This window comes from Lonchura striata, chromosome 6 (assembly GCF_046129695.1).
Source record: "Lonchura striata isolate bLonStr1 chromosome 6, bLonStr1.mat, whole genome shotgun sequence".
In the NCBI taxonomy this organism is placed as follows: domain Eukaryota; kingdom Metazoa; phylum Chordata; class Aves; order Passeriformes; family Estrildidae; genus Lonchura; species Lonchura striata.
In genome coordinates, this window is record NC_134608.1 from 65,951,150 (window position 1) to 65,967,452 (window position 16,303).

General features: G+C 45.9%; 1 protein-coding gene and 1 pseudogene across 1 annotated transcript in view; one reads left to right on the forward strand and one right to left on the reverse strand.

Moving 5' to 3' along the window:
* Positions 1-16,303, reverse strand: part of LOC144246558 (uncharacterized) — a gene marked incomplete at its 5' end in the record, with an annotated part of 597,045 nt that overhangs the window by 117,310 nt on the left and 463,432 nt on the right.
* On the forward strand, positions 1,013-4,169 carry LOC144246414 (uncharacterized; annotated as a pseudogene).

The following is a 16,303-nucleotide window of genomic DNA, read 5'->3' on the forward strand; positions in this document are numbered from 1 at the left end:
ACCATGGTGGAAATCTGTGCTTCTCTATTTGTGCAACTGCAAATATTTTCTAGGAATGAATCATCTGAATTTTAATATCCCATAGATTCAGTGCAATACAGCATATTACAATATCTTGACCTTTTCAGTGTTCCATAAATTGATTGTCTGGTTGTTCCTGTCCCTCCTCGTTTACAGGCCTGGAAACCTTAGAAGAAGAGGTAACATGGCTATCTCTGAGTCGTATCTTTTATATTTATCAGCATTTCCAGAATCACACTTCTAGTGTCTTGAAGGCTTGACAGAAGTTACATACTGTGTGCCTGAGGTGCAGTAGCATATAAAATCATGCCAGAAAAGGCAGGGATGAGTGCCACAGGCGGGCTCACAAGGTTCACCACAGGTGGTCCTGTTGAAGGTCACATTGGTTGACCAGCATTGTTATAAAATTGTGATCTCTCCAGTGAGTTATTCTGACAGCCAGATAAACCCCAGCTAAGTAAATATCATGGACAACCTTCAACCAACCAAATGTAACTGTTTAATTAATGTGCTTTTCCGAAGTAAATTAAAAAGCAGAGGGAAAAGGCTTCTGGTCTTTAAAGGATGCATAAAGCAGAAAATGAAAGATCTGAATATGAAAGGGAGAGAATCCTCTTAAAGCTGAGGATACAGTGGTAAGAAAAATTATTATTCATTTGCAGACATCACCTCAAACTGATGGACTAGTGAAAAGAAGATACAAATTTTAATAACTGCAAATGTTGGAGTAAGATGCAGAGAAAGAGCAATTGCCACTTTTTCATTGCTTGTCTTCCATCAAAGAAGGGAGAGGGGAAATTCACATTTGGTAGTGTTTATTACAATTATTATGCCCTCAAAAAAAAAGAAAAAAAAAAAAAAGCCGCCAACCCCACAATTATAGAACAAAACAGAAATGCTCTGAGGTGGCTCAAATTCTTCCTCTGAGACTAAACGCAGATATTTTTTCTCAAGATGCTTTTTCACTTCCAGATGTGCCTTCAGGTCCAACATGTGCCTTGAGGTAAATTCCTCTGCCTAGTGAGTGTGCAGCTGAAGAGGCTATTACTGTTTTGGTAGCTTCCTACAAGCATAGCTCAAGCCATCTCATCTGCCCCTTCCAGCAGCAGCAGAAAGAGGTGTTGAGGTGTTTTGTCTCAAGCGCTGAACAGAACAGGATGCAGATGACATGCATCACCTTTTGAAGTCTCACATCCAGTCTGGGGTAGGGGGAGTGCTGTGTGGCTGTGAGACAAACTACATAAGAGAGCCTGAAACGCAAAAAAAGACTTCAGTTCCTTTCTTCTCTGCATCGGGGCCATGATGAGTTCCATGACCGGGCTGGGACGGCGGGCGGGGCTGGCCTGTGATGCGCTCTGGACTCTGTGACAGCACAGGGGCCGTGTCACAATGGGGGCAACTATAAAAGGCCCCAGGCCGGTGCCGCTGCCCCAGTAGAGCCTCGGCAAGCGGTGAGTACACAGCAGAGGGGAGAGGGGGCTGGAGGAGGGCTGGGACAGGAGCGCCGGTCCCCGGGGCTGCCCCGTCTCCAGGGCCCAGCGCCGGGCGCAGCGCCTTGCTGGGGGCGCGGGGCGCGCGGGGCAGCGGTGCAGCCTTGCCAGCTGCCGGGGGCCCTTTCCTTCCTGCCACCACATCCCTGCCGCTCCTGCCCCTCACTGTCTCCATTCCGGCCCCACTGAGCCCCTCCTGTGTGTCCTCCTGCAGACCATGGCTTTACTGTCACTGCTGTTTGTGCTTGTGCAAAGCCTGATCCAGTACCCCCAGCCAGCTGGGGATGGGCTGGATGAGGCCACGCACCAGAGAATGCGGGAGCGTCAGGAGCTGCTGGAGCGTGAGATGGCCCGGCTGATGCAGGAGCTGGAGCAGGGGCCCCTGCAGCAGCAGGATGAGGGATGGGGAGCCATGCTCTTTGGTGCCCTGCAGCAGTGGCCATTCTGGGTTCCTGCTGGCATCCTGCTCCTCTTGGGCCTGTGGCTGGGCTGCAGGAGAAGGAGCTGTGAGGCCAGCAGCAGCAGCAAGGACCAGAGCTCCCGCAAGACCTGGGGAGATGAGAGAATAACTGAACAGGAAGAAGACACCGCTGATCCAGAGGAAGGTGAAGAAGACAGAGATATGACTCTGGAGGCAGAAAACAGCGGCACTGAAGATGACAGAGAAGGCAGTCCTGTGGCTGCAGATGATGGCAACAAGGATGATGCCACTGAAGACAATTATGATGTGAAGATGAAGGAGGACAGCGATGTCAACAGTGGCAATTATGATGTGAAGGAAGACAGCGATGTCGACAATGGCTATCACTTAAAGAAAGAAGGACAGAGTGATGGGGATATGCCAGGAGACACTACCACTGAAGGAAATGAAGAAGAACCTGGCAATGTTGCTGGAAATAAAGAAGATCTAGAGAAGCAAATAAAGAAAAAACTAAGGATGTACAGGTGGACCAAGACAAGGACACTGGAAAGGAAGAAGGAGAAGGAAATGAAGAAAAAAACAATAGTGTTACTATAAAGGCAGGCAAAAACACTGATGTAAATGAAGGTGAAGACAATGTAGATGGAACAGAAGAATACATGGATGTGAAGGTGCAGGAAAGCAGACGTGCCAATGACCAAAGAAGTAAAGACTGGACTGGGCAGGAAGATAGCAATCAATGTGGGAATGAAATTGCCCATAGTGGTTTTCCTGCACCTGAGGAAGTAAATAAGGATGTGATAGCAGAAGATGGCAATGATAGAAACAAGGATGAATAACAGGCTGATGTGAATGTGGAGGGAAACAAGAATAATGATAGACAAGAAGAGGAACAAGGTAATGTGGCTGCCAGTGAAAAAGGTGGCAGTGATGGTGGCAGGGAAGAAAATGCCAGTGGTGGAATTGAAAACAGAGAAGACACCCAAGATGCTGGGAATGAGAAGGACATCCTTTTAATGGATGGTATAGAGTGGCCTGTGGAGGACCTGGAGAGAGGCTGCTCAGTGACAGCTGAGCTGATGGAGAGCTTCACGCGTGTCTTTGTGTACAGCGTGAGCAATAGCTTTGATCCGGTGCCTCGAGTAGCCATCGGGGTGGGCAGTGCCTTTGAGGGCTGGAGCCCCCATGAGTGGGATGGGGTGTACCGTGTGCTGGTCCCACTGAATCCCCCGCCAGGGCACACCTTCCACCTAGAGCCAAGCAGTGCAGGGCAGACGGCAGCAAGGACCTTCAGCGTCCGTGTGGAGCTGGTGTGCACGTGTGAGAGCGAGCAGCTGGGCGAGAAGCTGTTGTGCCTCCTGCACCACTCGCAGGAGGAGCTGCAGCGGAAGCAGCAGCGCAGCCTCCTGGAGACACTCTGCACCGGCTCCTACCTGGATGTGGAGAAAACCTCCCGCTGGTTCTTCCAGATGGTGAGATGCTCGTGGCTGCATGTGCCTCAGTCATACTCATGGCACTTGGTGTTTCAGCCCTGCAGCCGGTCCTGCCAATTCCAGCTGAGCAGAGGCAAGAGGACCCTGTCGGTGGAGATGCTTTTTGGGGTGTGCCAAGGGGACTATGACATCTTTGTGGTCAACCAGCCTATAGAGGCCCAGAAAGGCAACTCCGGTAACCTTGTGAGCAGTCAGCCCACCAAGGCCAACATCCTCACAAGAACAGCATGGCCTGAGACATTCACTGTGGCGGAGGCAAAATTCTTCCAGCACATTGCCAGGCAGATACCATGTAAGAGGTTGCACCTGAAATACCTGCAGCTCTTCACCTGCATGCTGAGCGGCACAGGTTTTTCCACCTGTAACTGGAAGACTCTGGTCATGCATGTGTTAAACATCTTACCGCCCGTCTACTGGCGCAGGAAGGAATTTCCACTGCGGCTGTAGGACATCATGGCATAAATGCAGCTCTGCCTGAAATGGAAACGCCTGGACCATTTTGTTCTAGGCAACGAGAAGCTTCCTGCAGAGATCAGCTTGCCGCCAGCAATGCAAAAGGTTGAGCCACTCAACCTCTTTGAGTACCTGGCCCGAGATCCAGATGCCCACAGAAAGGCAATGGAGGCTTATGCTCAGCTGCACTTTCACCTCTGGATGATGCTCTCCAACACTGAGAAGAATTCCCTGCACAAAGCTCTGATGGAGAAGTTTGCAGCTGATTGCTGTGACGTCGACTCTTTGTGATTGTTGTATTTGTCCGTGGCAATCCTGAAGCTGCTTTCCTGCTCCTGTGAAAGGAAGATGGTGCAGCACATGGTTTCGTTGTGCAGACACTTCCGTGAGTGGCCTTGCCCTTCACCTTCCATTTGCAACAGTGCTGTTGCCTAAGTCAAGGAGGCAGAAACTGGCTCCACCTGCACATCCTCGCAGAAGAACAGTGAAGCTGATGGAGGTTGCTTGGAATACCTCGAAGACAGCAACCTAGCCTATTAGGGACTTAATGTAGTTATTTAGTGAGTTGTAGTTTTAATTAGACTTGTTTCTTAGCATTCATTCCAGAGGCCCTTTAGTGTTGGCAGTATATAACTATTTTGCAAAGCTACCCTTAGTGTAGAGAAATAGAGTTTAGACTAGATTAGTTTAAACCCTTAGTTTAGAGAATTCCCCTTAGTTTAGAGAATTCCCCCAGTTGCTTGTCTGCTTTTAAACAATACTTGAATATCTATGTTTGAGAAACTAATAAAAGAAGTTAAGTTTTTCAAATTGCCTGAAATGCGTCATTCTTTGTACGTAACCCTCTATATCTTTGAGAATGTCCTTCTTATACCTCTATCTGAAATAGACTCTTTGCAAACAGAGATGTTGGATATATTAAGTATGCTGTCTCTTGAGCATTTCCATAGAAATGCTTGAAGTTTGAAGTGAAAATGCCCTGAAATGCCTGAAATTTTGCAGCAGAGTACTCTTGAATTTTTTTAGCAATCTTTGGAAAGATTGCTGAAGTTTTCTTTACACAGTCACTTTTACAACTCCTAGGGAACAATTTAGTCCTAAAAGATTGAGCTACCCTTCAGTAATAGCTGCCCTTCAGCAATATCTACATATATATGTGTGAAGAAATAATAAAAGAAGAAAAATTTCTCAAATTGCCTGAAATCTGTCCTTATTTTTATTTGACCCACCATTTATAGCAGAAAACAAAACAGGTCCTGATAGAGGCAGCTAATTAAAGGAAGAAGAAGAAGCTTCAACTTCTCAGTAAAAAAACTACAAATGAACACAGTGATAGTTACAGCATGGTCACACTGTCTAGGTGTGCTCTAACCCTTGAGCTGTAGTGCAGCAAATTTGAGTAAAGTAGCAGTGTCTTCCGAAAAACAATCTATTTTCCCTCCATATCCAAACTAAAGCTGTCAATGTACCTGCCATTAAAGCAGTTAGTCACTTACATGGGGCTGCAGGGTAAAACATTGCTTGATCTGCTCAAGTCCCCCAACTTTTTCTGTGGCATTTAAATCCTGAGAAGATATAAATAACCTATCTTTATCAATTTGGCTGATATTTAGCTTTGAGCAGCATACTAATTCATAGTAAGGAGCAAAGTGCAAGAAAAAACAATACAAACAGTAGAAATGAAAATAATATGCAGGAAAAGAAAGGCCAGTCATGAAGCAGGTGAGAGCAGCCACCCCACAGTTTCCTAAAGCCCACAAAGATTTGCTCTAGGTGGCCAATCAAGCTTTTTGGTTCTTTGGCATATCTCAATTCTTCCTTGCTTCAGGTACTCTGTACTTCTCACCTCCTTCCACCAAGGCAGAAATAGGCTGTAATAAGTACTGCAACCCGAATCCTCTCAGTCCCCAAGTATTAGTGAATTACTATCCAAAATAAAAAGGCTGCTTTAACCCCCAGCTTGCTCAATGACAGTGCCTTCAGTCTAAGGAGCAAGGTACACCCAGGAGGATTCACTGCAATGACACAAGGTTCAAATGTCGTCATGAGCAGTCAATCTTCGCTTTGTGCTCTGTGAATCATGGCCAGTGGGCAGCGATTTAATCTCTTCAGTCACCCCTGGTTAAAAGTGCACTGGTTTCCTCTTCTTTCTTTGCCTTTCAAGGTCTTCCAAGCCAGAAGCAAGGCAGAAGCTCACAGAAATCTTGAGGTAAGAAGCAGTGTCCTTCCAAGGATTCTGACCTTGCTATGGCTCACATACGAAGCAAATCAGCCCTGCAAAATAGGACTTCTCTGCATTTTCCATGTGGATCAGAATATTCGAAAATAACTGGAAAGCTTGCTCTTTCAGAGTCATGCAGGGCTTAGGCAATTTTTTCCATTAATGTATATTGACACTACTTACCATTTCATTATCTGTTCTCCTTGTAAAATAAGTTGTGTAGCTCTGAATTTGATTTCTACTGCTTATGCTTATTATGGCAGCATGGTTATGTCACAGTGTTTCCAAGAGAAGAGATAATTGTAGAGAAAAATTTATGAGAACAATAGAAACTTCTAGGATGGACAAGCTCTCAGGCTCTGTTTCTTCAGTTCTGGAAATATTTATTATGATTACAGTGCATTAAAGACACAGAATTGTATGAGTATAGGGGAAAATACCCATAAGTACTTTTGTCACCATCTTTAAAAAGCCATTTAAAGTCATCACCATTCAACTCAAATTCTTTAAAATACTGGTTTACATATTTTAATTGTTGCTGGCAAGGAAAGTTTAGTGCTCATGATTTTTCTGTAAGGCTGCATCCTGACCACAGCTCATATAATCAATTTTCAGGCTCCTCATAATGTTTTCCTGAAGTATCCAAAGAAAAGAAATGCACCTCATACAGAAATGATGTGAAATACAATCTGACATCAAAATGACCTGAGGTACTGTTGTTCCCTAGAAATGAAATAAAATTTAAAACAACATAAAATACTTAAAGTATAGAAATGTTTCTGTATCTGGCAGGGCAAAGTAGCACAACCATCCCAGGAGGCTTGTTCTCATTTTCATTATCACTACTGTATAGTCCACACTTCAGAAAAAATAGCTCTGTAAATTTTGGTTTTGTAGTTTTTAGCTTTAAACAATTCCAGAAAAATTGGGGGACAAAGTGGGGAGTGTTTATTTTTTATTCAGTCTTTTCAGTGGTTATTTTTTTCAGTCCATTATCCTACTGTGGCTACATTATGGTCTTATGCTCAAATTTCCAGATTTGACTACATGTATTTAAAAACAACAGCAGAGGATTTTTTTATTAAAAGCATTAAAAACAACCACTTGAACCATGAGCCATTTTACCCAGCTCTGATACTGAATTTCTTTCCTTTGTCAGCTCTATACATATGTCAGAGATTGAGGATTTTTCTTTTTATGCACAAACTCTGTACAGTAATTGCATCTTCTATGGAACATCAAATCTTTTGGCAAAAAGACCATCGTACTGAAGGAATACTTGGTTATATAACTGGGAGATATAATCCAGAATAAGTGCTTGGCCCATGCAATAGTGACTGATATCTCAACATGTCAGAGTAAATGATGGAATTTAATTGTTAAACTTTTTCAACATGGAAAAAAATCCCACTGACAGTGATTGCTGTTGGTTTGATCTGTATCTTGGCAAACCCCCAGATTTTTAGTCAAGCAAAAACAAGAACAAAAAATTTAGTTTCCCCTGCAAATATTTAAGGATTTTTATTGCTCACAGAATACTGGAAAGTGACAACAAAAAAAAAGAGAGAAAAAGAAAAAAAAGTGAGAGACACCTGCTTCTGTTAGTGTCTCCTGCTTGCAAGTTTGTTACTCACACCATTGGAGGCAGGAGAGAATGAGCACCTGTCCCCAGGCTGAGGAACTTGTATGGCACTGCACAGTCCCTATCTCTGCACAGTGAGAAGGATGGCTGGGGCTGAAAAAAGCCCCATTCTATCTTTTTGAGGAAGAAAGGAAGGCAGCTGCAATAGTTTTAGGAGTGGCTGACAGCTGAAAGTATGACTTGTGAAGATGCTCTTTGATGAATGTACAGCATATGTGGAGGAAAAATAAGAGTTTGCCAAGTGCAGACATCTTCTATTCTCTTATAGCTAAAGCTGCTTTGATCTCAACCTGACAAGCGATGTGTACATTATACCACTGAAACCACTTTAGTCTTTTCAACTCAATAAACAAATAGCCCAGGGACCTAAATGCGGGATGACCACGCTCCAGCACGGTGTGGGTGGAGGGAGGCAGAGATCTCTGAAGGTTGCTCTTGGGGAAAGAGGTTTATTGGGGGTGCAGGAAGGTCCGAGCCTCGTGCTCTCAGGTGTAGCATGTGGCCGGGTTTAAGAGGGCAAGGGAGGGGAGAGACAAAAGGAGGGTTTAGGAGAGCGGAAGCCCCAGGGGGGGAGGGAGAGGTTCTAAGAGGTGAGGAAGTTCTAAGAGAGGGGAGAGGTTCCAAGAGCGGGAAGAGGTTCCAAGTGGCCGCATGGCTTCTCGGAGCCCCCTTATCAGGGGCTCCTAGGTGGGCTGGGATAAGGCATGGGCCAATGGGGTTACAGACGCTGATGTTTTAGGGGCAGGTACACAGGTGTGGGATGAACCACACATCTTCTGGGGGGTGAGATGTGAAGAGAGCCTGACAGAGGAATGGTTGTACAACAGGGGACATGATACTGTAAAATTAATCCAAATAGGGAGGGCTACGTGACTGCTGCAAAGTTTGCATGGCCCTGAAGAGTAGATGGTGTGCAGAAAGCAGGATATTGAAACTGCTTGGTATGTAGAAATAGATAGAGAACAAAGGGGTACTAAGCTGTTCTAACTGCAAGGCCAGCTGGACAGGCAAGTATCGATCACAAAGATACTTTTAAGATAATAGTACAAGTCACGTAGCAACCAATCATGAGCTTGGCTTTTGCAATATGTATGAGCTAATTAACGAACATATATAAACTGTGTAATCTGTTACAATAAACTGAGACTTGATGATCATGATATCATGAGTCTTGTCCCCTGCGGCACCCTCCAACAACTGGCTCCCGAAAGCAGGGACCTGATCCGAGCCTAAGGCGAGAGAGGTGCTGCGTTGGGGTTCGGGTCCTGCGGCTGGAAGGACGGCGAAAATAAAGAGAAGAGGCGAAACGCTCTTCTCCGCGCCCTGAGTGACCGTAGAAGCGGGCTCAGCCGATACGTGCTGCCGAAGCCTGAAGGAGCCAGCAACGGTACCGACGTAATCATGGAAAGGCAAGCAGCATATGATTTATTTAGTGCTTCTCTTAGAAAAAGGCAGATTAGGGGGATTGACTTAGATAAGGATCTCCCTTCGCTATTGCATCATGCTGAGTCTTACGGCTTTTTCATTAACCCCCATAGTGTTCATGAACTTTCAGAATGGAGAAGATATAGGGATAAGTTGTGGGAATTAGTGTTAGATGAGGATAAACCGGGCAAGAAAATGAGTAAACTTTGGAGTGTGGTTGATAACGAATTGTTAATGTGTCAGGCAGAAAAGAGGGCGGTGGAAGTGATACGGACAGCTCTGGAGAAAAATAAGGAATGTAAACCCTCGCTTCTCTCCAGTGAGCCAAACCCTCCGGTTCTCACAAATTTTCCCGTTCCCATCTCTGCTTCTGAAATGCCTGTACCTCCCATAGACACTAGTAGCATTGAGGTGCTGGAAATTGAGATCCAAATTGCTTTATGGCAACGGGACTGGGATCCCAAATTCACTTTGTGTGAACGGGAATCAGGTAGAACGGAGCAGGCGCGGGGCCAGACAGAGCGGGGCCGGCCAGCACCGAGCCGGAGGCGAGCCCGGGGCGGAGCGGACATCAGCCGAGAGACGGAAGGCTCCTTGCTGCCGAGCAGCAGCGCAAGGGGGGAGAGGGGCGTTCCGGGGGCTCAGCCGCGCTGGAGCCGGAGCAGGCGGGGCGCGGCCGTGGCGGGGGTGTCTCTTCTCCCATCCACAAGGTGACACAACAAGGACGGGAGCGAGGCGGCGCCGCCCCTCATCTCCCCGCAGCGCCCAGCAATGGCGGCGGAGATGGCGGCACAGTCCTGGTTGCCATGGCAGCGACAACGCCGAGAGCAGCAGCGCCGCCGGTGGCGGGATCGCAACACTACAGCAAAAATTTCAACAGCATCTTCCCAATTTCTTACAAGAGTCAGAAGACGTAATGAAAAAGTACAGCAGTACCGAGTGTTTTCCAAGATACCAAGAAGGATGAACATTATGTGAATCAATGTTATTTCAAATATGATATAGATAAAAATCACTGTATAAAGATAGAAATTTTAGTAATCATTTAATTACCAAAAATGTCTCTGAAAACCAAGAGTTGAGAAAATGTCACCTGATGGAATTTTTGTATTGAGTTTGTAATCTCTGTCTTTGGGTTTTTATAGATAATAATATAAGTAATAATGATTTTTAAGTTTTATAGATAATACGATAAATAGTGATTGTTAAGTTTTTGTAAGTAATGATAAGTAGTGATTGTTACTAATGTTATATGAGTGCTTTAAAAGGATTGTCTTAAACTATTTTAAACATTTCTTGTTAATAGGTTGATCATAAAATGTGAGTTGTCTGATTTTTGTGATAAGAATTATTATTAAGGTATTAAGGTATTAAGGCATTAAGGTATTAAGGTGTTGTTATAGTATTTACAGTCAGTTTTCATATGTTTTATTGTCTCTTTAGGTGATTGATTACAAGATATTTTTTCAGGATCCTGTGTTTTTGATTTTTTAACTACTCATGTGTTTTCTTTATCCAATCTTTTATGCAGCTGCAATTCATCTTCCTTTAAAAATTCATTGTCCAAATTTTAGTTCAAGATTTCAGACTTCAAATTTTCAGATTTCTGAAGAAAGGGTTTGTTGTATTTAGAGAATTTTTGTCTTGAAAGAGATTTTAGACAGGTTCAATTATTTGATAGTTTGATAAAGTTTTAATAATAAGGTTTTTTACTTGTAACTGTTATTTCTAGGACTTTTGTTTTATAATGTGTTAAAACATATCCTCCAATTAGAGTTTGAGCTCTGGCCAAGCTCTGGCTCTACGTGGATGGTGTAATTGACCCAGGTGTTTTCTGCATCAAAAAGTATTCAAGTCCTTTTGGCTTGACAATTTGACCATGTAGGGCAGCTGAGCCTCAAAGGGAGTTTTGGAGAAACATGATCCGGACATGTTTTATCCAAATCTCTGTTGTTTTAAAGTTTATCAGCTGCTGCAGACTCTGGGATGACAATTTGATAGTGTAGCACTTGGTAACTGTGATTTTATATGTAATATTAATTGTGTATTATCTAATTGATTTTTATTTGTTGTTAGTTTCTTTACTATATGCATTGTTTTGTTCTTGATGTTTTTTCATGTTTATTATAAAGATGTTGATATTTCCATTTCTTCATGCAAATTTTAGGAAACAGAATTGAGAGAGGACCCTCCAGTCCCTGTGGGGAGTGTTGAGTTTGTTTGTGTTTTAGCAGGTGCAGAATCTAGATAGATTTCAGTGAAGAATGTTAAACTTATCAATTTCAAGAGAACACTAATCTCTCCACAAGTAAATCAGAGGATGCACAGCAAAAGTGGATTGTGCAAAGATTTGTGTTTCACCCACAGAAGATTGTAGACTTTGGGTTTTTTCATAAGTGTGTTTTTAATTATGTTATAGACTTTTTTGCTAAGTTTTAATGAGTTTTAGTAATGCCTGTGATTTTTCTGTTCATTTTACCATTGCTTTTCAATGGCAAAAGAAAAAGAGGAACAATCAATTAGATAATCAAAAGCATAGCATTAAGTTTATCATAAATATAGTTTGTATTTAGAATTAAGTTTGTTCCTTTCATGTTAAACAGAACAATCAAAAACATGAGAAATATGAAGTGGGGTGCACTTCTGTAATACTAACCTCATTTTTCACCCCACGAGTTGCTTCAGTGCAAGCTCTCACACAATTGAAAATCCTAGCCTACTGGACAAAAAAGTAAATTAGTATTCCATCTAAAATGTTGAGTGAGCTTGCCACAAATATAGGTAGTATCTGTCATGCAGTTCTGCAAAACAGAGCAGCTGCCACTAATTTACTTCTTCTAGCCCAAGGTCATAGTTGTGAAGAATTTGAAGGAATGTGCTGTATGAACTTATCTGATCACTCTACATCCATCCATAAGCAAATACGAAAATTGACCGAGCTAACTCAACAGTTAAAGGTAGAGGATAGATTAGGTTTAAAAAGATAGCTAAAAGGATTGGGGATCGGACCATAGTTAAGAGACATTATCAAATACAGCATAATAGTTCTAAGCATAATTGTGATACTTTTGCTTGTTTTGCCCTGTGTGTTTACTTGCTTGCAAGGCTTGATGCAGCAGCTTTTGCAGAAAATGCTGAATGCACACCTTCTTGTCCAAAAGGAAAACGGGGGAGATGAAGAGAGCCTGACAGAGGAATGGTTGAACGACAAGGGACATGATACTGTAAAATTAATCCAAATAGGGAGGGCTACGTGACTGCTGCAAAGTTCGCATGGCCCTGAAGAATAGATGATGTGCAGAAAGCAGGATATTGAAACTGCTTGGTATGTAGAAGTAGATAGAGAAGAACAAAGGGGTACTAAGCTGTTCTAACTGCAAGGCCAGCCGGACAGGCATGTATCGATCATAAAGATACTTTTAAGATAATAGTACAAGTCACATAGCAACCAATCATGAGCTTGGCTTTTGCAATATGTATGAGCTAATTAACGAACATATATAAACTGTGAAATCTGTTACAATAAACTGAGACTTGATGATCATGATATCATGAGTCTTGTCTCCCACGGCATTCCCTATAACAGGGCACTGCCTGCAGCCAGCCCGGGCACAGCACAGAGGCACAGAGAGCTTCAATCAGTCAGGGCTGGGAAGGGGCTGAAAAGTGCCTGAGGCAGAATCACTGCCAGCCCTTGGCACAGGAACCTCTGGCTGCAGGACAATGCAGCTGCAGCTCCTGGAGAGATCTCCTAAAGCTGGAACATGCCAATGCCCACAGATCCTGTGAGTACTGAGTATTTCTGGTGCAGGGGACGTGAAATGCTCATGGAGCTCTGACATGGTGAGGGCTTCTGATCCTCCATAGAATATTTCCAAGACAAGGATTTTTATAAAAATGAGGACATTTCAAAGACTTTGTATTCTGTTTTCTACTATTGGAGAATAGCAGGGATGGGGGATAAATATTAAAGGTTGATTAGGAATTTTGAGAATTGCCTGAGGTATCTGAACTGTTACTTTTAGTGATCTAGAGATTCACAGGAGATCCCTAATGTGCTTTCAGCCCCTCTGCCCATGGACAGCCCCAGCATCACCTTTGCTGGAGCCATCAGGCTCAGTCTGAGCTGTCCTTTCTCCCAGCTGCAAACAGAACCTGCCCCCAGCCTGTGCCCTGCAAACAGGCAGGGTTCTGTCAGGCCAAGGAGAGGGCACAGAGATTTGGGGTCTGGGAGTGCTGGCAGGGAGAGATCAGGCACAGGGAAACACCTGCAGGAGGAAAATCTCCAGGAAGCAGAGAGAAGATCAGGGAAGGAGAGAAAACAAAACCCAGAAATGCTGAGGCAGGGAGAGTTTAGAGATGTCCAGAGGATCCCCTCCAGTGCAGCCCCTCCCTCTGCACAAGCCCCCTCCCTCCTGTGCCCCAGCCAAGCCTCTGCCCTCAGGGCTGGGGCTCCAAGGCGTGCAGCCCCTCCTGTGCAGGCAGAGCTGCAGCAGAGCCGTGGGGCAGCTCTGCAGCCCCGGGCCCAGTTCCCTCTGCAGAGCACAGGGCTGGGAGCAGCTGCCCGGCACTGGGGGCTCTGGCAGGGGCACAGCTGGCTCAGGGTGACACAGCTGTCCCCAGTGCCCGGCTCTGGGCAATGCTGGCAGTGCAGCCAGGGAAGGAGCTGCACCTCCCTTCATCCAGTGCCATCAGAGGGACACTTGGAAGTGTCCCTGAGATTCCAGTCCAAGCTGTGAGCTTCAATCCAGGGTGCAAACATGTCCTAGAGCATCTCTGAGTTATAAGATTGATGGGGAAAGGCAGAAGTGTTCTGAGACTGAAAATGCTTCTGGGTTGGTGAAATGAGCAATGTGAGTCCTTGGCTACAAATGTGCAGCTGGGCTGTGGTGGATCCATCTACTCTCAGCAGTACCTGGGGGTTTTTTAGGGAAAATGTTTGAAGCTGATCATCCTAATCCAGAGAAAGGTTAAAGCCCAGAGAAATTCTAAAGAGGTCAGAATGACAGAGCATCTCCCCTCACTCTCCTCTCATCACTTTGCTGCACAGAACTTATTCATTTCTCCCTGAGTGAAGCAGAAATGCTGAGGATTTCTGACTTCCAGGAACAGCAGTACTCATATAAGGGTGTTTATGAAGAAAACCCCAGAATTGTAGAACACAAAAGACTGTCTATGTGTGTTCTAGGGGAGGGGGTATGGGAAATGTCTTTGATTTTGGTTACAGGCATTGCCTCTAATTCTTCACTGTCCTTTCTCCATGAACAGGTGCCCATGTGCAGCCACAGCAAATGTCCAACAGCAGCTCCATCAGCCACTTCCTCCTGCTGGCACTGGCAGACACACGGCAGCTGCAGCTCCTGCACTTCTGCCTCTTCCTGGGCATCTCCCTGGCTGCCCTCCTGGGCAACGGCCTCATCATCAGCGCCGTAGCCTGCGGCCACCACCTGCACACGCCCATGTTCTTCTTCCTGCTCAACCTGGCCCTCAGCGACCTGGGCTCCATCTGCACCACTGTCCCCAAAGCCATGCACAATTCCCTCTGGGACACCAGGAACATCGCATTCAAGGGATGTACTGCACAGGTCTTGTTCTTTCTCTTCTTCATCACAGCAGAGTATTTCCTGCTGACCATCATGTGCTACGACCGCTACGTGTCCATCTGCAAACCCCTGCACTATGGGACCCTCCTGGGCAGCAGAGCTTGTGCCCACATGGCAGCAGCTGCCTGGGCCAGTGCCTTTCTCAATGCTCTCATGCACACAGCCAATACATTTTCCCTGCCCCTGTGCCATGGCAATGCCCTGGGCCAGTTCTTCTGTGAAATCCCACAGATCCTCAAGCTCTCCTGGTCTAAATCCTACATCAGGGAACTCAGGCTCATTGAAGTTACTGCTTGTTTAGGACTAGGTTGTTTTGTGTTCATTGTTTTCTCCTATGTGCAGATCTTCAGGACTGTGCTGAGGATCCCCTCTGAGCAGGGACGGCACAAAGCCTTTTCCACCTGCCTCCCTCACCTGGCTGTGGTCTCTCTTTTTGTCAGCACTATGATGTTTGCTCACCTGAAGCCCCCCTTGATCTCCTCCCCATCCCTGGATCTTGCACTGTCAGTTCTGTACTCAGTGGTGCCTCCAGGCCTGAACCCCCTCATCTACAGCCTGAGGAACCAGGAGCCCAAGGCTGCAGTGTGGAGACAGATGACTGGATGCTTTCAGGAACATTAAAGTGCAGGCCAATTTCTGGAAATCACTTGTAATAAAAGTTATCTTTGATACTTCTTGTTGTTTTCCTCTTGGAGGTTCTTTTTCTTTGTTTTACATTTTAATGTTGTCCACAAAGAAATGTCATTATTTGTGTCATTTCTCATTTTATTTCTCCCCACCTTCCCTGTGGCCACAGACTGTGTCATTGAGGGGCTGTGCTCTCAGTGTTTTTAAAGGAACTAAAGGATGTCCCAGCACAGTTTTCTGCAGAGATGCCCTTTTGTTGCCTTCTCTGGAGCTGCAGCAGCAATGTCTGTGTGCAGAGCTGGGGCAGATCAGTGCTGGCACAGCAGCTGTGCCCAGGAGCAGCAGCACTTGGTGCTGCCAGTGCTGCTCCCGTGGCCCTGCCCCGCTGCCCTGGTGGCCCTGGTGTTGCTGCAGGGCCTGAGTGCTCTCGGGGCCGGGCACAGTCCTGGGGGTGGCAGTGCCGGGGCTGCAGCAGGGACAGGCCATGGGCACTGCTGGGGCAGCGCTGACGCCTCAGGCCAGGGCCTGGGGGCTTCAGGCTCCTTGCCCAGGCTCTCTCAAGAACACGGCCAGGCCAATGCTCAGCACAGAAAACCCCCGTGAGCAGCCCCAGGCTGGCCGTGGGCAGGCTGGGGGCAAACAGCACGGCTGGTGCTCTGCAAGGGCCCTGGGGGAGACGGGAAGGAGCAGCAGAGCAGGGGCTGATCCATCCCCAGTGCGCTGCACAGCCCAGGGCAGCGTCCCAGAGCATCCTCATGGAGCTGCCAACAACATCCCCCCTCTGCAGCCCTGGCCTCTCCCCCAGCTCACAGAGGTGCCGCATCCTTGCAGGCACAGACACGGCAGCACTGGCTCAGCAGTCCCTGTTTGCATTGCACACAGCAGGTGGGAGCACCCCCATGCTGGT